Here is a 25,893-nt window from a genome sequence, read left to right on the forward strand (position 1 = left end):
AGATATCAATAATTAAATTGGAAAATATAGAAGAAATGAAAAAACTTTTAGATGTGTATTACCTAACAAAACTAAACCAAGGGATATGAACCACATTAACATATCTATAATAAGCATTAAAATTGAAGCCATAATAAAGAGTCTCCTGGAAAAGAAAAAACCCAGGACCTAAAAGATTTGCTGTTGATTTCTACCAAATCTTCGAAGAACTAACACCAATTCTCCTTGAATTATTCCTGTGACAGAAAGGAAAAAAACGAGGGGCTGGGATGTAGCTCAGTGGAAAAGTGCTTGCCTAGCAAGTGCAATGTCCAAGGCTCAATCCTCAGTACCAAAAAATAAAAGACAAAAAAAAAGGAAAGAAACACTATCAAACTTCCTTTAAGTCAGTATTAAACTGATACCAAAACTGGATAAGGACATGACAAAAAAATGAAAATAATAGAATAGTATTCTCAATGAACATATATGTAAAAATTCTCAACAAAATGCTTGTTAACCACATTCAATAGCACATTAAAAAGACAACACAATATCAACTTGGTTTCCTTCCATGGATGCAAGAATGGTTCAACATATGCAGTAAATAGCCAAATTGAGTCAAGGGCAAAAAGCACATGATCATCTCAATAGGTGAACCAGGAATCTCTGACAAAATTTAACATCTTTATGGTTAAAGAAACTAAATAAACTAGGAATAGAAAGGAGATATCTCAACATAAAGTTCTCTATGATAAACCTATAGTCATCATCACACTAAGTGATGACAAACCAGTATCATTTCCTCAAAAGCCAGAAATGAGTTAAGGTTGCCCACTCTCTTCAGTCCTGTTTAGCATAGTGCAAGAGAAATAAACAACAAAAGAATTCAAATAAAGAAAAAGCCAAATTACCTTTAATTACAGATGACATGAGTACTTAAAAGACTCTAAGGACTCATATGGAAGCAAAATAGCCAAAGCAATCCTGAGCAAAAAAAAAGAATGCTGAAGGCATTGTACCTTTGTCAACTACTCCTGTGTATATCCTGCTTTGACTTCAGTGAATGAATGGAATTCCATTGTGCATATATAACACATTTTCTTGATCCATTCATTCACAGAGAGACTTCTGGGTTGATTCCCTATCTTCTCAATGGTAAACAGTTCTGCAATGAATATGAAAATGGTTGTGCTGGTGGCTTTAATAGCCTATGAAATGAACTCAAAGAAAAGGAAATAGGAGACACTTTTTAGCTGTCATTGTTGCTGTTTTTTGCTTTCTTTTGCTTATGTCTTGTTTGTAGTTGGGAGGGTAAAAGAGTGTACAAAATAGGTAGAAGTGTGAATAAATACAATAGTGGTCCTCATTAGACACTACTTCGAAAAGTAACTGTACATCTGTGGGTGGCGATGGGAGAGAAAAGGAGAGAGCAACAGAAGGGGAGACATGGTTCAAAAAGAATTGTACTGATTATTCATTACCTGATTCATGTACTAGTAACCTCTCTGCATATTAACTCTAAAATAACTGTTTTAAAAAACAAACATCAAACGTGAAAAAAAGAACAATACTGAAGGTTTAATATTTGACTTCAAATTATACTAGTGACCAATAGTGACAAAAACAGATAGTACTAACAAAAAAAATAGAAACAATGACCAATGGAATGGAACAGGAAACCCAGAAATTATCCCCACCCTTCCAAAACCACATTATTTTTAACAAAGCTGACAAAAAGCATGCACTGAAGACAATCACTTCTATAAATATTAGTGGGAAAACAATATGGACTGCAAGTGGATGCCCATCTTACCTGGTACAAAAATTAGCTGAGGGAGCTGGAAGCATGGCCTAGTGGTAGAGTGCTTGCCTAGCATGCACGAAGCCCTGGGTTTGATTCCTAGATACCACAAGCACAGAGAAAGCCTGAAGTGACACTGTGGCTCAAATGGTAGAGCCCTATTCTTAAGGAAAGCCCAAGGACCTTACTCAGGCTCTGAGTAGAAGCCCCAGGACTGGCAAAAAAATAATAATAATAATAATTCAGATTGGATGAAAAGTCAATATATGAGGACATTGTTTAAAAATAAATGTATTTATTATCTGACTTATATAGCTATAAACCTTCTTTACAACATCTTGATAATGATAAAAATAAAAATCTTAATGTAAAATCTGAAACTTTGAATCTATCATGGGAAAACTCTTGAAGGTATAAGAATAATGTGGACTTTTTGAATATGACCCCAATTGCTTAGAATTAATTTCAAGAACTGACAAATGGTGTTATATCTAATTATAAAACTGCAAAATATCAGAAAAAACAATTGCCAACATGAAGATATAGCTTACAGAATTGGACAAAACTGTTGCCAGCTATCCATTAGATACAGTACTAATATCCAGCATATAAAATCAACTCCAAAATTAGACACCAAGTGAAGAAACAATGCAATAAATAAATGAATGAAAACATTCAATTCCCCAAATAAGTTCAAACAGCCAATAAATACACAAGGAAATGCTGAAAATCTCTGACCACAAAGGAAATATAAATAAAAATTACAATAAGATTCTCTCTCATCCTATTGTCAGAATGGCAAACGTTAAGCATAAACAACAAATGCTGGCAAGATGCAAGAGGGAAGGAGCCCTTGTATACTATTCATGATAGTACGAATTTGTGCAGACACTATGGATATAAGAGCAGAAAAATCCTGTGAAAATTAAAAACAGAACTACCACATGATAATGCTATAACATTCCTGGTACATACAAAACATATGTAAGTCAATATAAAATAAAAATGCCCATACATTCATTCATGTTTGTAGAAACACTATTCATAGTAGCTAAGTTATCAAATCAACCTGTATTTAAGTGATGAATTAACAAACAAAATGTGGTACATATGCATAGGAGAGTATTATTCAGTTATAAATAAATAAAATTGAAATTATATCATTTGCTGGAAAATGAATTGAGGGAGACTACCATATTTATTGAAATATGCCAGACTAAGAAAGATAAATAACAAAAAAATTATCTTTTTGGTTATACTTAATATATCCAATAATAAAATTCTTGCAAAAATGCCTTATATTTTTCTCAAGGTATTCTTCATAGCCCCTATCTAAGATGTGGAGAAAATGGGCACTAAAAATTTAGAGGTTGCCAAGTGCCTGTGGCTCATGCTTATAATCCTGGCTATTCAGACACAGATCAGAGGATCATGTTCAAAGTCAGCCAAGATATGAAAGTCCATGAGACTCTTTTCTCCAAAACATCACCCTAAAGCCAGAAGTAATGCTGTGGCTCAAGTGGTAGAACACTGGCCTTGAGGGGGAAAAAAAGTCAAGGACAAGCAAAGCACCTGGGCCCTGAGTTCAAGCACTAGGACCAGCACACACACACACACACACACACACACACACACACACACACACACACACATTCATATGCATATGCACACAAAAAATGGGAAGTCATTAAGTGATTAACCATGTCAGCAGCTTACTTCCAAATATCTCAAATGAAAAAAAAACTATTATATTTCCACTTTTCCTGTAAGCTTATTTCTGTTTCAAAATAATTTTGAAAAGTGAACAACAAAAGTAACTGGGAAATTGCATACACTGAGACTTTTGAATTGTTTCATTAAAGAATAAAGTCTAAAAGTTCTCATATCTAAAATATATCTACACCTTAAAAAAAGTTGAATCTCTCCAAAGCAAATCTTTTTTTCATATATTTTTATTGTAATTAATAGAAGGGTTACACGATATTTGCCAGATAGATGGTGCATTAATTCCCATACATTGATACCCTTTCACATGTCTTGGTCCCCATTTCCCTCCCCCCCACTCCCACCCCTCATCTTGTTTTCCCCCTTCCCTATCCAATTTCAAATAACCAAACACAAATATATCCGATATATCAGGTAACAAAGTGAGATACTGTAACAGTATGCGATAACCAAGGGACAGCAAAAGAGATGAGAGATAACATAGTACCTTAAGAACAACAATCATTCATTACATGGCTTTTGTTTCTATATCCTAGAGATCCTTTCACTTAGCGTCCTACTATATGGCCTTTTGTATAAAGGTTTTGCTCTATTGCAAATCTCTGCTAGGAGAGCCCAAGATTTCTACTGATTATGACAAATGAGGGAAACCATTGAGCCTAAGTTCCTTTGAGTCTGGCTTACTTCACTTAATATGATCTTTTCTAAGTCTTTCCATTTCCTAACAAATGGGGCAATGTAATTCTTTCTGACAGCAGCATAGAACTCCATTGTGTACAAATACCACATCCTGTTGATCCACTCATCAACTGAGGGACATCTAGGTTGGTTCCATATCTTTGCTATGGTAAATAGTGCTGCAATGAACATTGTTGTGCTGGTGGATTTAGTATGTCTTTGTTTCTGGATGATTGGGTAAATGCCAAGTAGTGGAATTGCTGGGTTATAGGGGAGCTCTATGTTTAGTCTTTTGAGGAACTGCCATACTGCTTTCCATAGTGGTTGAATGAGTTTGCACTCCCACCAACAGTGTAGTAGTGATCCCTCCTGGCCACATCCCCTCCAGCATCTGTTGTTATTAGATTTCTTGATAATGGCCATTCTAAGTGGAGTGAGGTGGAATCTTAGAGTTGTTTTGATTTGCATTCCAAAGCAAATCCTTGAAGAAACAACTATCCTATTAAAAGGTGGGCTAAAGACAGACTTCTCTGAAGAAGAAATAAGAATGGCCTATAGACACATGAAGAAATGCTTGACATATCTGGCCATAAAAGGAATTCAAACAAAGAAAACTTTGAGATTCCACTCCAGTTAGAATGGCCATTATCAAGAAATCTAATAACAACAGATGCTGGCAAGGATGTGGCCAGGAGGGATCACTGCTACACTGCTGGTGGGAGTGTAAACTTGTTCAACCACTATGGAAAGCAGTATGGTGGTTCCTCAAAAGACTAAACATAGAGCTCCCCTATGACCCAGCAATTCCACTCCTTGGCATTTACCCAAACGTCCAGAAACAAGGACATACTAAAGCCACTAGCACAATGATGTTCATTGCAGCACTATTTTCCAGAGCAAAGCTATGGAACCAACCCAGATGCCCCTCAGGAGATGATTGGATCAACAAGATATGGAATTTATACACAATGGAATCCCATGCTGCCATCAGAAGGAATGACATTGCCCCACTAGTAAGGAAATAGAAAGACTTGGAAAAAATATTACGTGAAGTAAGCCAGGTCCCAAGGAACATAGGCTCAACGGTGTCCCTCACTTGTAATAATTAGTACACATCTACGACTCTCCTAACAGAGGATTACAATAGCTCAAAACCTAGACACATAAGGTGATATAGGATGAGACTAAATGAAAGGATCTCTAGGATATGGAACCAAGAGCTTTGTCTTGTTTGATTGTTATTCTTAATGTACTATGTTATTTCTCTTCTCTTTTGTTGCCCTTTGGTTATTCTCATATTGTTACTGTATCTGACTTTGTTGCCTGGTATATTTTATATATGTTTATTTAATTCTCTTAAATAGGAAAAGGAAGAGGGGAAAACAAGATGATTGGGAGGGGCTGGGGAAAGTGAAAGGAGACAAAAACATGAGAAGGGATATCAATGTGTGAGAAGTAATGCACCTATCTGGTGAATTTAACTGTCACCCTCTACACATTACAAGTAAAAATTTTTAAAAAGAATAAAGTCTAAGGATTTTTTTTGCTTTTTGCTTTGCCTTCCATTTTAAAACCTCTTTCTACTTTAGGACTGTATCTTTGCTAGAGAAATACCCTATCCTGAATACGAACATGAACTCTTTCCTCTCTGTACTCAGGTTTTGCTCAAATTGTCATCTCCTCCAGGAGTACAGTCCTACATCATTGTCCATCTTTCCCTGCTGCGAAATAGACTTGTGGGAAAATGCTTTGGGCCACTGTGTTTGAAATAGTAGAAACAAATTTATGTCTAATAGACTCAATATGAAGATGTCTCCATGACATAGATACTCAAATAAATTATAACATTACTCATCTTCACAAATCAGTAAACTTTCTATTTCCACACATAATGACACTTGCTGGTTTTGAAACTATTTCCATCTTCATATTAAAAAGTATTAACTCCATTAAAAATTTCTTGGAAATCTGACATTTGCCAATTGAATTTGAAAGTCATAGACAATGAGATGTTCACTTGCATGTAATATATATATATATATGGATTATGAATTTTAAAATGAGATAAACCTAGCTTCAGTTCTCAGGTCTGCAAGCAGTTAACCATGTGGACAAATTCCTGAAATTACTCTCATTAAAAGCACCAAAACTTGTCAGGCACAGTAGCTCATGCCTATAATCCTAGCTACTCATGAGGCTGAGATCTGAGGATCAGGGTTCAAAGCCAGCCCAGGCACAAAAGTACCTGAGATTCTTATTTGCAATTAACCTCTAGAAAATGGGAAGTGGAGTTTGGCTCAAGGTTAGGGCAGTACCCGTGAGTTGAAGAGCTCAGGGACAGTGTCCAGGTCAAGTTCAAGCCCCATGATCCCCCCCCCCCAAAAAAAACACCAAAAACTAATACACACATTTCAGCTGTTACTTGACCAGTGAATTATTTAATGCTTATGACCACTTTAATTTTCCTATGGAAATGTTTTATTTCAACATTTCTGACTGTTTCTCATCATCATTGCATTTGCTTGGTCTTCCAAATATAGATTTTCCTTGGAATACTGAACCTAATATCTATTTCTCCTCTTTTGACATTCTTTCTTGGTCCTATTCTCCTCTCTCATAGCCAGATGTCCAACATATAGACTTAGCTTACAGGTGTTTCCTAAGGGCCAGGCCCAGGTGAATAAATATCTATACCTTTCTATAGAAATTTCCTGGAAACATTTTAATGGACTAAGTCTGAACAGGAACTTCTCACAACTTTCACTACCCTTTGAGATTAATGTCCTGGGTCCAGAGCAGTTCAGCAGATTTCCCAACTCATGCCCATTTACTTGGAGATCTAAGAAATGAAGCTAGATCTTTCTAGCTTAAGAATCCAAATATGTAGTGTATAAAAGGAAAAATCTCCTTGATTTTTACTTTTAAATTCAATTAGCAAATGTCAATATACCTCTAAGAGACCTTTAATAAAAGTAAAAATTTTTAATATTAAGAAGAAAATAGTTTCCAAACTATAAAATGTCACTGTAGCTTGAAATAGAATCTTCACTAATGCTTAAGAATGAGTGATGACACAATTTGCTTAAGGAGCCCATGTCATGGAGGCATCTCAATGATAAGTCTGCTACCCACAAATTCTTGTTAGTTCAGACACATAAAATTTTATGAACAAAGGTATTTACAAAATGTTTTAAGTTGTTTATCTAGGTATTTGAATACTTACATAACATCCTTGACCTATTTATACTTCATGACCTAGCTGCAACAACAGTCCATATTTAACTTCTATAGCGACAGAATAATGGGAATATCTTGCCCCTAGGTTGGCCAGAAACCAGGATCCTTCCAATCTCTGTCTCCCTAGTAGCTAGGATTGCAGGCATGAGCCACTATCATACAGCTGAAAGAACATTTTTAGAAGGAAAAATACAGACCAAAATTCATGTGTGAATGTGTGTAACTGTGTGTGCAAGTATGTATGTGTATGAAGGAGACAGATGGACAAATGGACAGGTGGATGAATGGACAGAGAGTTCTGGGGCTTGACTTTATACTCTGAGTACTGTCATTAATCTTCTTTTTCTTCCTCAAGGCTAGCACTCTAACACTTGCTTTGGCTTTTTGGTGGTTAATTGGAAATAACGAGTCTTGCAGACTTCCCTGCCTGTACTGGCTTTCAATCATGATCTTCAGATCTTAGCCTCTTGAGTAGCTAGGACTACAGGTGTGTGGCTTAGACAAGTGTGTTTTAGCAACATAGATTTGAAAAATCTTTAAAACAGTATTAGCCAATGGAATTCAGCAGTACAGAACATAACAGCCATGATTAAGTACAGTTATTTCTAGGAATGCAAAACAAGAAAATTAATCAATGCAATCACCCACATTTTGAAGTAAGAGAAAAAAATTACCTCAGCATGAAGAAAGAGTAACACTTTTTCTGATAAAATTTTAGAAAGAAGAAATAAGAAAGAACCTCAATTCAATAAAGAGCAACAAGTAACTGGCAAAGACATCTGCTCCTCTCACTTTGAAGCAACATTGAATGCCAAGGCCTTGACAGCACAATAGCAGGGATTCACACTTTCAGAAAGAAGTAAAATCTGTCAAATCTCCATCCTACCTGAAAATTATAGATTTCAAAACTACTCTAGAAAAAAAAAATTCTGGGATGATATAGGATTATTTTGGAAGCACTTACAAATCTTACATGTCTGTCAAGTAAGAACAGAAAAATAGTCCAGCCGCTGTGGTGCTGCCTGTGTGCTCGTTCAGTGTGGACCAGGGACCTCTTTTGTGAAGCGACATCTGAGGAGACTAGGGCGCTCGCGATGGCCGACGAAAAGCCCATGGAAGGAGTCAAGACTGAGAACAACGATCATATTCATTTGAAGGTGGCGGGGCAGGATGGTTCTGTGGTGCAATTTAAGATTAAGAGGCATACACCAGTTAGTAAACTAATGAAAGCCTATTGTGAACGACAGGGTTTGTCAATGAGACAGATCAGATTCCGATTTGATGGGCAGCCAATCCATGAAACAGACACACCTGCACAGTTGGAAATGGAGGATGAAGATTCAATTGACGTGTTCCAGCAGCAGACAGGAGGTGTCTACTAAAAAAGGGAACCTGCTACTTTGCACCAGAACTTTGTTCTTATAGACCAAGAATACATTCTTAATTAGAAAACTGCAATTTGGTTCCACCACATCCTGACTACTACAGTATAGTTTTCTCTATTCTTTCATTTTCCCCTTCCCCATTCCTTTATTGTACATAAAGTAACTGGTGTATGTGCACAAGCATATTGCTTTTCTTTTTTCCTTTTTTTTTCTTTTTTATTGTAATTAGTAAAAGGGTTACATGATATTTGCCAGATAGAAGGTGCATTAATTCACATACATTGATACCCTTTCACATGTTTTGGTACCCGTTTCCCTCCCCCCCCCACACCCCCCCACCCGTCTTGGTTTTCCTTTTTTCTTTTTTAACTAAATACCCAATGGTATATTTGATTGACATCAAATGGAGATGGGATGGGGAAAAATACTGGTTCTGTGAAAATATCCCCCTTCTCCATTAGTGGCATGCTCATTCAGCTCTCACTGTTTTAACAAAAAAAGAAAGAAAACAAAAATCCTTGCAAACCTTGCTTGATTGGAGAATTTTAATGTTTTCATTTATCATTGTAAAACCAAGGACAATTTTATAACTTTTTTGTTCGTAGCTGTTACATGTAGGGCAAATCTGTCTTTAAGTAGGGGTAAATTACTCTTAAAAAAAAAAAAAGAATCCTAGATAGTTTTCCCTTCAAGTCAAGCGTCTTGTTGTTTAAATAAACTTCTTGTTTAAAAAAAAAAAAGATCATGTAACCCTTTTACTAATTACAATAAAAAAAAAGAACAGAAAAAAATATGCCTCTAAGGGCCAGGAGCATGTCCTAGAGACAGAATGCTTGCCTAGCATATGTGAAGCACTGGGTACCCCAGTGCCACGGACACAGAAAAAACCAGAAGTGGTGCTGTGGCTCAAGTGATAGAGTGCTAGCCTTGACAAAGTCCAAGGACAGTGCCCAGCCCCTGAGTTCAAGCCCCAGGACTGGCAAAGAAAAGAAAATGAAAGAAAAGTATGCCTCCAAGTATAGACTGACATACTGCATCATGTTATGAACAGTTTGTGAATAAACAGTATGACATCATTATTTTCTTTAACCACAGGTGTGTCAGCAATCTTGCCGAGTCTTTCTTATAGTTTTCTCTTCTTTAAACATCTTTATTATTTAAAAACTAACAATTCTTTATCAATTCTGAATGACTATTGATCTGCCATCTGTTGTAAATATAAAATGTATACTACAGTGTACAAATTTTATATATTATTGCATTCAAAGTAATTACTTGGTGACCATAGAGCTATTTTAAGTATTTTACATTTAATATGATTGCTTGATATTGTTTTGAAGAATAGCCTAGAATTCTGCACACACACACACACACACACACACACACACACACACACACATGCAAATACATGCACACACATGTATAAACATACATAATCCATGTTTTATAAAGTTTGAATATGTGAAAGCAAGATCCTGGGGGCCTACTTCTGGGATGGATAGTGTTAACTACTGGGCTGACTGGCGAAACCACGAGGCAAGCCAGCAAGCCAGAGATGCTCCTCCAGAGATGCTAGACCAGGCTAAGGAAATCTCCAGGAACCCCCACACACACTTCTGTATGCACAAATGGCCTCTCCTTTGTGTCAAGATATTATGCCTGTGATTCTCCTATGCTGTGGTGTCTCACAACAGTTATGAAGGTCAAGATGGTCCATTATGCATTCTTCTTTGTTGCCAATAAAGAAGAAACTGCACACCCACATGCAACAGTTCAGCAGTGAAGAGCACTCTTTCCTCTCTACTGGTCTCACCCATTGTTGTTCTTGCTGAGATAACAATCCATTCCTTATTATTATCGGTTACAGACTGAATCACAGTGATCCTCTAGGGCTGTTGTTGGTCTTCTAGCTTTCTCTTGCAGCAGAAAAGGCATACAGTAGCTCCAGCAGACTCCACAGATGGCCAGCAGACAAATGACCCTTTTTTTCCCTTTATCCAAATGATTCATTAATTCCTGCCTATCCTTAGACAGTACTTTCTGTCAACCACCAGCCATACGTAAGCATCCAAGTACCTTTATCAGAAAAATTTAACTCTGGCCTCCACATCAATCCTACCCTCCTAAGAGCGGCCACCCTTACATAACCTACAAAAGTCAAAGGAAACATCAGTTCTACCTAGATTACCCACCTAATTCTCAAAATAAAGGGAGAAGGCACCTCAGAATTAAGGCTCCAAATCTGAGGATGTGATCCCACCCCAGATAACCTCAATAAGGAGAGTGACTATACAGGAAGATGATAAAATAACACACCATGGGGGGCTGGGAGCTTGGCCTAGTGGTAAGAGTGCTTGCCTAGCATGCACGAAGACCAGGGTTCGATTCCTCAGCACTCCACATACATAGAAAAAGCCAGAAGTGGTGCTGTGGCTCAAGTGGTAGAGTGTTAGCCTTGAGAAAGCCCAAGGACAACGCTCAGGCCCTGAGCTCAAGCCACAGGACTGGCAAAAAATAAATAAATAAATAAATAAATAATACACCATGGTTAAGGAAAACAAATGAACTAATCTTTTGATTAAAAAAATAGATAAGGGGCCAGGAGTTTGGCCTACTGGTTGAGTGCTTGCCTAGCATGCCCAAAGACCCGGGTTCGATTCCTCGGTACCACATACATAGAAAAAAGCCAGAAGTGGTGCTGAGGCTCAAGTGGTAGAGCTCTAACCTTGAGAAAGTCCAAGGACAGTATTCAGGCTCTGAGCTCAAGGCCAGGACTGGCAAAAAAAAAAAAAAAAAAAAAAAAAAGATAAGTTGGGTGCTGTGGCCTGTGGCTCACGCTTGTAATCCTAGCTACTCAGGAGGCTGAGATCTGAGGATCGAGGTTCAAAGCCAGACCCAGTACTAAAGTCCGTGAGACTCTTATCTCCAATTAACCACTAGAAAAGCAGAAGTGGTGCTGGGGCTTAAAGGGTAGGGCAGTAGCCTTGAGCTGAAGAACTCAGGGACAGCTCCCCACCCCAGAGTCCAAGCCCCACAACTGACAATAAACAAAAACAAACACACAAAAAAAATAGCTTAAAGAACATTTTATTCAAAGACAGTCATTGACACATGTTTGTACTTCTTGTGCTAGGAGAACGATTAGGAAACTTAAAAGGAAAACATGGTCCATGATCATGTTATTGGTTCATATGCCTATATTAGAAAAAGGATTCAATGTCGAAAGAAGTCACTTGTAATGTACTGAGTTTGTTTTCTTTTTTTCAGGAACTGAATTCAGTCAAAATGCTCATCTACTATCTCCCCTCTCAGTTTATATTTCTCATACCTGAAGTCTTGGGTGTATTGATATGTACACACATTCCCCAATATATCCTCATTACCCTCTGCAGTGTCATCTTTCAGACTGACTTTTTATTTTACATGTCCAGTGGGTAATCCCCAAGAAAAGCAGTCCTGAGTAGACCGATTGCAAAAGCTTCAAATAAAGACATTTTAAGGTAAACTTAAGTTTACTTTCTTCACTTCCATCCTTCCATGGTTAGCATTCAAATCAACATTCAACCACATTTTTTGCAAAATTTACTTTGTGGAAATCCAGGCCAAAAATAAACTTATTCAGAGGGAAAATAAGATTGTAATCAATAGTCTAGTCTTATATTTCAAAATTCATTTCTAGCCATTACAAATCCATCTCTGATCCAGTAAAACAGGAGCCATAGAAAATCTGTTAGTGCACAAAGATATAAATGAGTCTTTGAGATACTTTATGATGTGCTTTGTTTGGAACTTCATTCAGTAAGAGGTCAACAAGATGACTTTTTCCCACGGAATACCAGACTTCCTAAAATTAAGTGTCATTAATAGCCATTTATTTCTATTTTGAAATCGAATAGCACATGCACAAGATAAACATTAAATAGAACTGGATGTCTTTCCTACTCTAGACCCTTGACCATCTTAAAATATTCCCTATCAAGAGGTTGGCTGGGAGTTTTGCTTAGTGGTAAAGTGCTTGCCTAGCATGAATGAAGACCCAGGTTCGATTCCTCGGTACCACATACATAGAGAAAGCCAGAAGTGGTGCTGTGGCTCAAGTGGCAGAGATCTAGCCAAGACAACATGTTGAAAATGAGCTCTACAATTTGGGGGAGGGGTTAAGGAGAGGGAAAGGGGGAGAAAAATGTGGGAATTGGTAACGATGTTCAATAAGAAATGTATTCATTACTTTACCTATGTTAACTGTAACCCCTTTGTTCATAACCCTGACAGTTAAATTACATTTTAAAGAAAACCCAAACTACAAAGGAAGTAAATGTGGGAGATAATAGTCCAAGGACTTCTGTAGTGGAGAAGCACAAGACACTATCTGAAAAATAAACCAAAGCAAAAAGGACAAGGGTCATGGCTCAAGTGTTAGATCACTTGCCTATCCTACCCCAGGCCCTGATTTCAAACCTTACTAGTACCATGAAAAAAGTAAAATTAAACAACGTTCTATTTTCAGTAAATCAGAATATGTATTGCAATACTCTGATAGACAGACAGATAGACCAATTATCTTTTGACTTTGCTTAGAATGTTTTTACTATAAGAGAAAGAAAACTTTGGGCCGGGAGTTTGGCCTAGTGGTTAAAGTGCTTGCCTAGCATGCACGAAGATTCCTTGGTACCACATACATAGAAAAAAGCCGGAAGTGGTGCTGAGGCTCAAGTGGTAGAGCTCTAGCCTTGAGAAAGTCCAAGGACAGTGCTCAGGCCCTGAGCTCAAGCCCAGGACTGGCAAAAAAAAAAAAAAAAAAAAAAAAAAAAAAAAAAAAAAAAAACTTTGTCTTTGCACTATAATCATTAATCAATATTTTCATTATTCTTTCATTTTCATACCTTGGTTAGAAAATTCTTCCTTACTCCAAAATTATTAATTTTTTGAATGTATAGGTTTTTTTCTGAAAAATTTTGCTTCTGTTTTTAACTTGTGATCATTTAGAACTTGGTGGAGATGAAGCTCTAATTTTTTCCTAAATGGAAAGTTAATTGTTCCAATAGCAATTTCAACTTGTAGTCTATTTCCTGCTTCATTGACTTGAAATGTGATCTGTGCTCAGTATCAGATGCGATGTTACTTGGAGTCTCTATGTATACTCTGAAATCTGAGGTAATACAGGGCATGCAGACCTTCACATGGTAAGGTGTACCAAAATACTTTTCTCTTATTTTCTGGAGCACCTTAGCTGGTGGGGGCATGAAGCATACCAAAACCAAGCAGTCATTTCCTTTCATTTCATTTTAGTAAACAATAAAATATTTCCAGTCTCCACATATACCACAACATAAAGTAGACTAGAAGCACTAATCCTTGTTTGCAGGGGTGAAATTGAAGCTCTTCATACACAAAATTATCTAAAGAAAATCCAAATTCTCTCTTTTTTGGCTGTATAACTTCACAGGATTAAATCACTATATTGTTAGTATAACAGACTTGATTTTGTTTTGTTAGAAATGGATATTGAATTAAACTATGTGTCTTTTCAACATCTATGAAGATATTTATTTGTAAAGCTCAATCATTAGGTTTCTTAATATTGAACCATTTGTTTGTTACTATTGGAAATTAGTTCATTATTCTTTTAAATTACTAGTGTATATTATTCTTTTGAATTACTAGAGCTATTATTAGCTAATCACTTAAGAGTCTTGAATTGATATTCACAAATGTCTGTCAGTGGTTTCCTTTTTCTATATTATCTCTAATATGTTTTGGAATAATTGCCTTTTGTTATCACATAGGGTGTTTGGAAGCTTTCCTTACTCTTTTGAGGCTTGAGAAATGTCAATTGTAAGGATCTGTGGGGTTCATATTTCTTACTGGGTAATGCTAAGGCAACTTTATTTCTAACATAAGTTTCCATTTGATATTTTTCCTACCCTCAATTTTCATGATTCATATTAGTCTACAAAGTTATTTCAACTGAGTTTTCAAATGCCTTTATTTAGAGTTGATTAAGGGAAATGATGCCAATTCTCTTAATTGCCTCTGTGTCTGTGGTGACTTTTCCCATTCCTGCATTTAGTGAATTTGTATACATATTTATATCATTTGTCAGCTAACATTAGATAAAAATCAAACCGTTTTCAAAAGAAAATCTGTTAATGTCTGCTTATTTTACAGTGTAAACCAAGCAAATTCTTGAATTTTCCATTTATCCTCTTTTATTTTCCATGATTAGAAAATGATGCTCCCAAACAAACTGTTATTGAGCATCTAGTAAATAATGCCAAAATAAAAGGAAGAGTGGAGGATGAAATGTCTTATAAATTGGATAGGAAGTGTATCCAAAATGGCTTTTGTTAAGTGCTTGCTCCCCAATGTCATAGTCAAAGGTGGCTTTGGGAAAGTGAATAAATGATGAGCATGCTGACCGCATCAGTGGATTAATCTATTCATTGCTGGATTCAAACAGAAGATTTTGAAGTAGCAGAAACTGGAAAATGTAGCTTGCTTGTTAAAAATAGCTCCTTGGAGGCATCCTTTTGAGGATACACCACGATCTTAGCTTCTTCCTCTCTCTGCCTCTGCTGTCATCCATGACAACCTCATTTATCATGTTTCTTCTGCCATGACATTCTGTCTCACTACAGATCCATAGTAGCAAAGCCAGCCAACCATGGATGGAAGCCCCTGAAACCACAATGAAAAATGAATCTTCCCTCTGTTATGTTGATTTGCTCAGGCATTTTGTAAAATCAACAGTTTGTTTAAACAGGGTTTAAATACCCAAGAATAATAAAAACTTTATCCATAAAACATGAAATTCAGATTTAAAGGTAAAGTGAGGTAGATAGAGATGTACCAGCTTACTAAGGGATAGTCATTGAAACCATTTTGTTAGGCAAAAGAGATACTCTGACATATTTAACTTAATACTTGCATTTGAAATTCCCTTCATACTATAAAAGTGGAAGAACCCAAATGTCAGCGATTTGCCCTGAGTCAAGATGTAAGTCTTAGGCCTTATCTACTGACTTCTTCATTTGCCTTTTTACCTTTCTGTCCAAGTAAAGTAAACATACTTAATACAATACTTAAATAAACACACTCAGTTTCATATTATTCTTCTATATATAAAAATTTACTTGAACAGAATACATGTGTAAATAATATATATCTACATTTTTTTAACCAGTCCTGGACTTGAATTAAGGGCTTGAGCATATCCCTGAGCTTCTTTTACTCACTTGAGCCACAACAACAGTTCCTGCTTTTTCTGCTTATGTGATGCTGAGGAATTAAACCCAAGACATCATGCATGCTAGGAAAGCACTCCACCACTAAGCCACATTCCCAGCTGATCATTTTTGAGGCCTCTGAAAGATTGTACTTATAGTATTCATAATCTGCACGCCTTCTTAATGTTTTCTGTCCCAGTTGTTGCTATTTTCTCATCTATAACATTAATGGCAAATATAGATTACACTGTGTAGCTATTAATCCATTGCCTTTCTGTATATTCTGTTTTCATTTCTCTGATTGTACTTGAGAGTTTAACTAGAGGCACGTGCAAAGTAACGTAACGAATGTGGTGACTTGGATACTCACCCAGCCATTACCTTGTTCTTAGGCTACACATTTCATCTTTGCAGTTTTCTGGAGTCATTTTATTATCTGTTTTCTAAACCGTAAATATTCCTAAGTAAATGTAAATGTTCCTAAGTTCTGTGTGACTTAAAAATATATATTCCTCTAGCATGCTTCTGCAAATTCAATAAAGTTGGTTAAGTTTGAAAAACAAATTAACTTCTGTTTTTAAGTGATTTCAGAGGTAACATTTCCTTTAATATCCTTAGCCATATTCCTCTGTGATTTGCAATCTGAAGTGTATCTAACCTGGCTTATCCAAGGGCTAAAAAGAATAAAAGAAAAAGATTAAATTAAAGATACTTTTGCTTCATTTTACTGAACAAAGCTTATTCAATAAACCAATTAAGTAAGTTTATATTCTTATCAGTAGAAAGAAAGTCCTAGTGAGGAAAATCTCTAGGTTACTGTTGATGAGAGAACCTTCTCATACAAGAAAAAAGCAAAGTATCAAAGCGATTTTGACCAGTTTCAAAATAGATATGGCAATAGAGGTTAAATGTACATTAAATATAATATATAACCTGTAATCGGGAATCATTCCTGGGCATTTAAAATACTTCTCATCTCAAAATGGAGAGGTTTTGCATGAGCACTACAGACCGTTTAGGTAAATGATTGTCTTTATTTTCTTCTCAAGATGAATTTCAGTATGAAGCTCATAAAAAGTTTCAAAAAGTAGTCAAAGTTTCAACCACTGGTGCAATGGGATACAAAGTTCATGCAGCTAAGTGAATCAGAGATTAAATATACTGAAAGTATGTAATTACATCCCCTCTGTGCATCACCTTTAAAATAAAATTTAAAGACAAATAAATATACTGGGAGTTCTCATAATCAATATGCCCAGTTAACAGAGGTGTACTTACTAGAGTAGCAATATTTCTGGATCCACGGAGGACAGTAATGAAGTCTAAATTCAAGAAATGATATTTGTAAAGCCTATGTTAAAAAGAGAAAAAGTAACATCTAAAAATTATAAGCTGGTAACCTTAACTTTGATACTTAAAAGGAGTCATTAATCTTTTTATTAGTACTTCAGTGAAGAGTCAGTAGGAGTTTGGGATGGATTTATTAGTCAGACCTATGTAATATCATTTCATGTTAAACCACCAGACACAATTGATGGAAAGAGAAGGAAAAAGGTAAAGACCTTAATTCTGGTCTTGAATGACACATTTGTAAATAAAGCTGAGGAACTATTATTAGATGCACACCTATTAGTAAGAAAAGCAGATGGAGTTATAGTCTCTTTTCTTCCCTGAAGAAAAGACAGCCAGAAGGATAATAAGGTCTTAACTAAACATGTAAGAACAAAAAAAGGGGAGGAAAGGAAGAAGGAAGGGCAGAGGGACATATGCAGGGAGAGAGGAAGAGGAAGGAGGGAAGGAAGGATGGAGGGAATAAAAAGAGAAATTTTACCCCCAGTTGTAGATTGGGAAGAGAAAATTTGCTCTAGACATGAATAAAGCATTCTATAATTGTTTTGTATGTGGCTTTAAGAAAATCAAAGGACAGAGGTTGTGGTTCTCAAGAATAAGTTAGGTTCGGGTATTAACCAGACAGTTTAAAAAAAACAATAATTGGCAAATAAATTAAGCTGACTGTTCACAGAAAAAGAAATACAACTAGCTAAAAAAATATTAGAAAATGTCCAACATCCTTAGCTACAATGAAAATGCAAATCAAAACTTCAGCAAGAGTCTATTTCACCCCACTTAAAAAGACAGTCATCAAGCCAGGCGAGGTGGCTCATGCCTATAATCCTAGCTACTCAGAAGGCTGAGATCTGAGGATCAAAGTTCAAAGCCAGCCCTGGCACAAAAGGACCTGAGACTCTTATCTTCAATTAACTTCTAGAAAACAGGAAGTGGGGCTTGGCTCAAAGGGTAGGGTAGTAGCCTTGAGCTATAAAGCTCAGAGACAGCGCCCAGGCTGAGTTCAAGCCCCAAGGCCCACAAAAAAAAAAAAAAAAATCAGTCATCAAGAAAATAAATGCTGGCAAATATAAGGATAAAAATAAAAACTCTCATATATTGTTGGTGGGGATGTAAACTAGTATAACTGTTATGGAAATCCATATGAAGTTCACTCAAAAAGCTAAATATAGTCCAGCCAGGTGTTTGGCCTAGTGGTAGAGTGCATGCCTACTATGCCTGAAGACCTGGGTTCGATTCCTCGGTAACACATACATAGAAAGTGATGCTGTGCAAAAATGTTCATTGCAGCACTATTTACCACAGCAAAGATATGGGATCAACCCAGATGTCCCTCAGTTGATGAGTGGATCAATAAGATGTGGTATTTATACACAATAGCATACTATGCTGCTCTCAGAAAGAACGACATAGCCCCATTTGTAAGGAAATGGAAAGACTTAGAAAAAATCATATTAAGTGAAGTAAGCCAGACTCAAAGGAACTTAGGCTCAATGGTTTCCCTCATTTGTCATAATCAGTAGAAACCTTGGGCTCTCTTAGCAGAGATTTATAATAGAATAAAACCTAGATACATAAGGTCATATAGGATTAAGCTAAATGAAAGGACCTCCAGGATATAGAAACAAAAGCCATATAATGAGTGATTGTTGTCCTTAATGTACTATGTTAGCTCTCATAACCTTTGGTTGTTGGGGCCTGACCTCCATCTCTGAGGCCTGATTCTGGCTCAGCTGCAATTAAAGGGCTTTGGCCAGGCATTCACTCCTTGCATTCCTCTCTTAAGGCATCTCTGTGTATGTGACTCTATTGAGCCCCCCGCAGCTTCGCGGGTCTGGAAGCAATGAAGGTCTCGTGTGCTTTCCTGCACCTGTCCTGCCCAGTACCTGAAAGCCCCACCCAGACTCTTAATGGTAGCACGGTGTCCCTCTTCCTATTGGCTAGCTTCCCAGTTCCCACCTTCTCCTACCCCAACAGTATATAACTAATTGTCTGATGCAATAAAGAGATGAGAGATCAGCAGATCAGCAGAGATCAGCAGAGAGATCTGATGCACTTTCATGGTTAACACTGCTTCTGACTCAGCGTGGTTTTTTCTTCCCCAGTAATTGGGGGAGGGCTGGGTCATCAATACTTACCATCTCTCCGGCTCCCGGGGGACTACAGGCTGGCCCTGTGTGTCCCTCCCCATTCCTGAGTTGCTGCCCCAGAGAGAAGCAACACTTGGTTATCTCATATTGTTACAATATTTCACCTTGTTGTCTGATATAATGGATATATGCATATTTGATCATTTGAAATTGGATAGATAATGGGGGGTGGGGGAGAAACAAGATGAGAGGTGGAGGTGGGGGACGGAAAATGGAGACCAAGACATGAGAAAGGGTATCAGTGTATGGGAAGTAATGTACCCTCTATCTGATGAATATAATGTAACCCTTATATTAATTACAATAAAAATATATGAAAAAAACAAAAGTGGTGCTGTGACTCAAGTGGTAGAGCTGTAGCCTTGAAAAGCCCAAGGACAATGCTCAGGCCCTGAGTTCAAGGTCCAGGACTGGCAAAAAACAAGCTGAAGATAAATCTACCATTTCACCTCACTATATGCCAGAAGGATTCGGAATATATAAGAAAGATACTTGTATAACGATGTTTATTGCAGTGATATTCACAATATCTAATCAGTGGAATCAAAGAGGCATCTACAAACTATTGAATAAATTACAAAATACAATATATACATACCATGCAATATTACTCATCCATAAGAAAAGATGAAATTAAATCACTTACAAATGAAGGACAAGACTAGAAATCATGTTTAGACAAAATAGGGATGATGATTAGTAATATTGATATTCATTACACTTATGTATAAAGAAGGCATAAGAAACTTATTAAAAGTTGTTTACACACTAGATAGGAGACAGGAAAAGAGACAACAGTAGATGGGATTAATGCAACTAAGGTATCTATGCAAGTGCGAAATAATATGGGGAAATTAATACATACTAAATTCATATGATCAACATATTTAAAAAGAAAAGAAAAGAATGACAAAGTAAAACAGGCTCTATTGGTGCAAAGTATTAATGGGAGAAAGGAAGTCCAATGGATAGGGTGAATGAGGATGAAATTGATTGAAATACTTTATAATCATGTATGACAACTGAACAATATTATCTGCTGAAAATGTTTTAGGAAGCAGGAAGAGAGGAAAAGAAGAGAGATGGAAGCAGGTGAGTTTGATCAGGGGACATGACATGCATGTATGGAAATGTCACCAAAAAAAAACCCTTGTACATCTAATATATGTTAATAAAAATGAAAGAAAGAGAAAGAAAGGGAGCGAAGGAAGAAAGGAAGGGAGGAAGGAAAAACCAAAATAAATTGGGCTAATATAGAGATTTATTGGACTGCTTAAGTTCCTTTATACAAAAGAAATGGAAAGAAATTTAATATCTGTAACTAGAATCACAGGGGGACCAGAATTAATGCAGAATTCCATTGAATTTAAGACAGTTTTGATCTGGAGCCAAAGGGTACCACAGAGGCCAAAGTGGCCTTCAGGGAGTTATTAGACTGAGGGAAGACTGCTCTATAGAGTTTCAAAACTTTTACAAATATTGTTTTAGCTGAAATAAGAATTTTGTGATAGAACTACTTCATGGATCTTTTCCACAATTGGAAATCATTTTCTCCCTCAGTGGCTGAGCAAGATAAAATTCTGAATGTTCTTTATTCCGAATCGCTCTATCTATAACTCATAACAGCTTTTCATACCCTTGCCACCAGAATCTCTTGGTCCTAATACTGTTTCTGATGTCTTTAGTGAATAGACCAGTCTTTCTAGTCACCCTAGTCCTATATAATCCTGTTTACCATTCTTATTGACTTTAACACTCGGTGTTCAGGCTGTAGCATCCCTTCTCTCCAGTGCCATCACCTAGCACTTCTTTCAGTTTATAAAATGACAGAACCATGCTTTGAATTTCTCTTGTAACATTGTTTCACCTCTAAATTCATAGCAAGCTGTATTTTTTTTCTAAAAAGAACTTTCACTACCTGCCTGGTGGTGAATTATGCTTTAAATTTCTAATGTCCCCTGAACATTAGGAACTGCACAAAACTAAATTCAATGGCAAATTTTATACTTTGAGGTCACATGACTTCATAAGAGTTTGTCTACAAACCTCAAGACTTTGTTTTCAGGATGTTTCTCTCTCAAGATGACAATAGGCCAGCATTGCCTGACATATGTTCCACCATTTGACTCACCCTGACAAATCAGTGATGACACAGGAACAAGGAAAAGACAAAAACTTGCTGCAATAACTTTTGTGTGCTAAAAATGAGAAGATGCTAAAAAGAGAGGAAAGGCGATGAATGTTTCCTCACTCCTTATATCCAGCTTGGAGATACAGGACAAAAATAACCAAATCATTATTTTCCAATTATAGCCATAAGTCATAAGTAGTCATATTCTTTATTCCTTTGCTCCATTGTTGTTTCCTACACAGATTTAAAAACTACAGTCCATGATTGGCCCCTGAGTAGCCCTGATCCTCTTCCCACAACCCACATATATACATGCATACATAGAGTTTCCAAGCATACTAGATCTAAATAAAATCATTAGAGTGGCATGTGGCATGAAAAGTTCATGACCAGATTCACACGTCATCAATGCCAGTGCCCATATGGGCACATTCTGGCTTGAATGAAAGCTGTTTTTATCCTGACCACCATATAAGCCTTCTCCCTCAGCCTAAGTTTCAAACATGCTCCCAGCCACTCTTGACCTTAGTCTGCCAGTAAGTTCTCCCAATAACTTGCACCCTGTGCAGTCTCGCTCCCTCTGCCTCTTTCGTTGGCCTCTCAGCGCCAAGGCAGTTATACCAGATGGTGGAGTATGGGTCTTGAATGTCTGCCAAAAGCCTATGTGAAATGCTTGATCCCTAGTGTGATATTAATAGGGACAGCAAGAGGTTTCTGAAGCACTGACTTGGGACACTGCCTTTTCTTTTTCACTTTGCCATGTGGTGAAAGATGTGGCACTGCCTCATACTTCTTACCGTGCATGATAGATTTGCCTTGTCACAGGCCTTAAAGTAACAGGTGCAGTTAACTGATCATGGATTGAAACCTTTAAAACTATAACTTCCAAATTACCTTTCATCTCTGCTGTCACAATGACAGGATGCTGCAAAGCAGAGATAGATAAATTCTAAACAACACAAAGCAGTTTTATTCATTTTTTACTTAAATCTTCCTTTTTCTTCATTTTCATTTTTGCATTTTCTTCCTGGGTCTTGAAATCACAGCCCAGTGCTTGCTAAACAGGCACTCTACCACTTGAGCCATACCTCCAGCAATTTGGTTGTTTTTCTGATAAGATCTCAAACTCACTTGGTTGCCAGGGATGATCTTAGACCACCATCCTCCTACCAAAGTGCCTCAACAGCTGAAATCATCATACTTGGCTTGTTTGTTGGGATTGGGTTTGATTCTTCCCTAGGTTTGCTTTGAATCTTGATCCTCCCAATCAACCTTCTAAGTAGCTGGGATTACAGGCATGGGCCACCAGGTAAGTCCTATAAAATTCCTTTTCTTTCTTTCTTCCTTTCTTCCTGTCTGTCTGTCTGTCTGTCTGTGTCTTTCTGTTGTGCAGTTTCAACTAAAGGCCTCTCATTCACTAGACAGGTACTCTATGACTTGTCCCAGTGCTTTAAACTTACCTCTTTCAATGCTATTCATTTCGTTCATTATTTCTGACAGTCTATCAGGAATAATTTTCTTCCTTTTTTTAATTGTTGGGATAATGTATAGAGGGGTTACAGTTACATTTGTCAGTTAGTAGGTACATTACTTCTCACACATTAATACCCCTTCTCATGTTTTTGTCCCCATTTCCTTCCCCCCCATCCCTCCCAATCATCTTGTTTCCCACCTTCCTTTTCCTATTTCAAATAAACAAACATATATATACAATATATCAGGTAACAAAGTCAGATACAGAAACAATATGAGATTAACCAAAGGACAACAAAAGAGAAGAGAAATAACATAGTGCATTAAGAACAACAATCACACAAGATAAAGCTGGGTTCCATATCCTAGAGATCCTGTCATTTAGTCTCATCCTATATTACTTTATGTGTCTAGGTTTTGAGCTATTGTAATCCTCTGCTAGGAGAGTCCTACATGTGTACTAATTATTACAAATGAGGGACACCATTGAGCCTATGTTCTTTTGGACCTGACTTACTTCTCTTAATAAGATTTTTTCCACCTCTTTCCATTTCCTTACAAATGGGGCAATGTTATTCCTTCTGATAGCAACATAGAATTCCATTGTGTATAAAAAACACATCTTTTTTATCCAATCATCTCCTGAGGGGCATCTGGGTTGGTTCCATAGCTTTGCTATGGTAAATAGTGCTGCAGTGAACATCATTGTGCTAGTGGCTTTAGTGTGTCCTTGTTTCTGGACATTTGGGTAAATACCAAGGAGTGGAATTGCTGGGTCATAGGGGAGCTCTTTGTTTAGTCTTTTGAGGAATCACCATACTGCTTTCCAGAGTGGTTGAACAAGTTTACAATCCCACCAACAGTGCAGTAGCGTTCCCTCCTGGCCACATCCTTGCCAGCATCTGTTGTTATTAGATTTCTTGATAATGGCGATTCTAACTGGAATGAGTGGAATCTCAAAGTTGTTTTTATTTGCATTCCTTTTATAGCCAGAGATGTCGAACATTTCTTCATGTGTCTATAGGCCATTTTTATTTCCTCTTTAGAGAAGTCTCTAAGTTTATAGTCCACCTTTTAATGGGATAGTTGTTTCTTTGAAAATTTGTTTTGGGGAGATTTGTTTTTTTTAGCTGTAGGTATATTTTAAATATGAGGCCCTTGTCTGTTGTATAGCTAGTGAAGATTTTCTCCCATTCTGTGGGCTTTCTATTTAACTTGCTAGCTATGTCATTTGTCATACAGTTTAATGCAGTCCCATTTATAATTTTCTTTCAATCTGAAGAATACTCAACAAAATTTATTTTTGTGTGATTTATTCATGCTCTGAATAGTAGAACATTTCTTTGTAAACATTTTTATATTTTGTCATATATAAAGGCTATTGTCAGTTGGCAAAGTCTTTTTTGTGCACCTTGAAGGTAGCTTTCTATCGTTATTTTTCTTTTTTGTTTTGTTTTGCTTTTGTGCTGGTACTGAAGCTTGAACTCATGGTTTGGACACTTTTCCTGAATTCTTGCGCTCAAGACTAGTGCTCTAGTGCTTGAGCCACAGCTCTACTTTTCTAACTTTTTGCTTGCTGGTTAATTGAACATAAGAGTCTCACAGACTTTTGTGCCCAGGTTGGCTTTGACCATGATTCTCAGATCTCAGCCTCCTGTGTAGCTAGGGTTACAGGTGTTAGCCCAATCTCAATCATTTCATTGTTTGCAGTACTTTTATTCTTAGGAAGTCATCTACAAATCCATCAGTTTTTACTGTAATCTGTCTAGCTGCTATAAAGATATTTGATTTGATTTGTTGTAGGGCATTTCTCTTGAAATATCTTTATATTTAGCTGCCATGGGATTCCTTGGACTTCTGAGTTGACATCTTTCATCAATTTCAGAAAATCTCTGCCATTATCTCATCAAATATTTGCAAAAGCTATTTCAAAATGTCACTTTGTGGAGTTTCTAATGATTCAGAGTTGGCTTTTGTGTTGGTGAACATGATAAATATCTCTGTTTTATGCACTTTACCTGATGGATTCAGTATTCAAGACTCTGAAGTTGTATATGGATTTTTTCATTTCCTTTCTTTCTCTTTTTCTTTTGTTTTTTTTTTTGCTCTTTCTTTTAACTTATTTTATTCTCTTGTTTGTTGTATTAAAGGAAGGCAAAACATTTCCCTCTAAAATACTGAAGTTTGCTGTTAAAGTGCAGGGAAGGGGACTCAGCCCTTTTTCACCCATTTGTGTAAAGGCAGAACAGCAGCTGCTTCCAGTTCAGACAGCAAGAGTAGCAGCAGGCTTCACTTCATTTCTTCCCACATGTCTGTGTTTGACAGCTTGAACTTTTTCATCTTTGCTTTCTCATTGTTTTCAGATTAATTTCTCTTTGTTAACACACAATTTATATAAAATGATGTTTATTGAAATGAATTCCAAGAAATGAAACAAGAGGTTTGTTTTTCTTTTGTTTTGTTTTTTAGTGTACTGTTTGCTTTTTTCCTCTCTTTGGTTTATTCCCTGTTGTCACTGGTGTTGATTTCTGTACCCTTTCTCTTATATATAAGTTTATATGATTTGGGGAAGGGAATGAGAATCACAAAAACAGTGGGACAAAGTGAGAACCAATGCAACAGTTTTACTAACTAAAGTTGGAAATGAACTTTACAACTTAAGGGGAGATGAGTGGGGGGCGGAAGTGAGAAAACATAGTGTTCAAAAAATGTGCTCATTACCTTACTTATGTAACTGTAACTCTCTGTACATCACCTT

The 25,893-nt window shown here is 36.8% G+C and overlaps 1 pseudogene; it reads left to right on the plus strand.

Moving 5' to 3' along the window:
* The first annotated feature begins 8,476 nt into the window (after nt 1–8,476).
* On the plus strand, nt 8,477–9,029 carry LOC150057723 (small ubiquitin-related modifier 2 pseudogene; annotated as a pseudogene).
* Nucleotides 9,030–25,893: the final 16,864 nt, after the last annotated feature.

The sequence above is a fragment of the Megascapheus bottae genome, chromosome 10, assembly GCF_031878675.1.
Source record: "Megascapheus bottae isolate mThoBot1 chromosome 10, mThoBot2.hap1, whole genome shotgun sequence".
Lineage (NCBI taxonomy): Eukaryota > Metazoa > Chordata > Mammalia > Rodentia > Geomyidae > Megascapheus > Megascapheus bottae.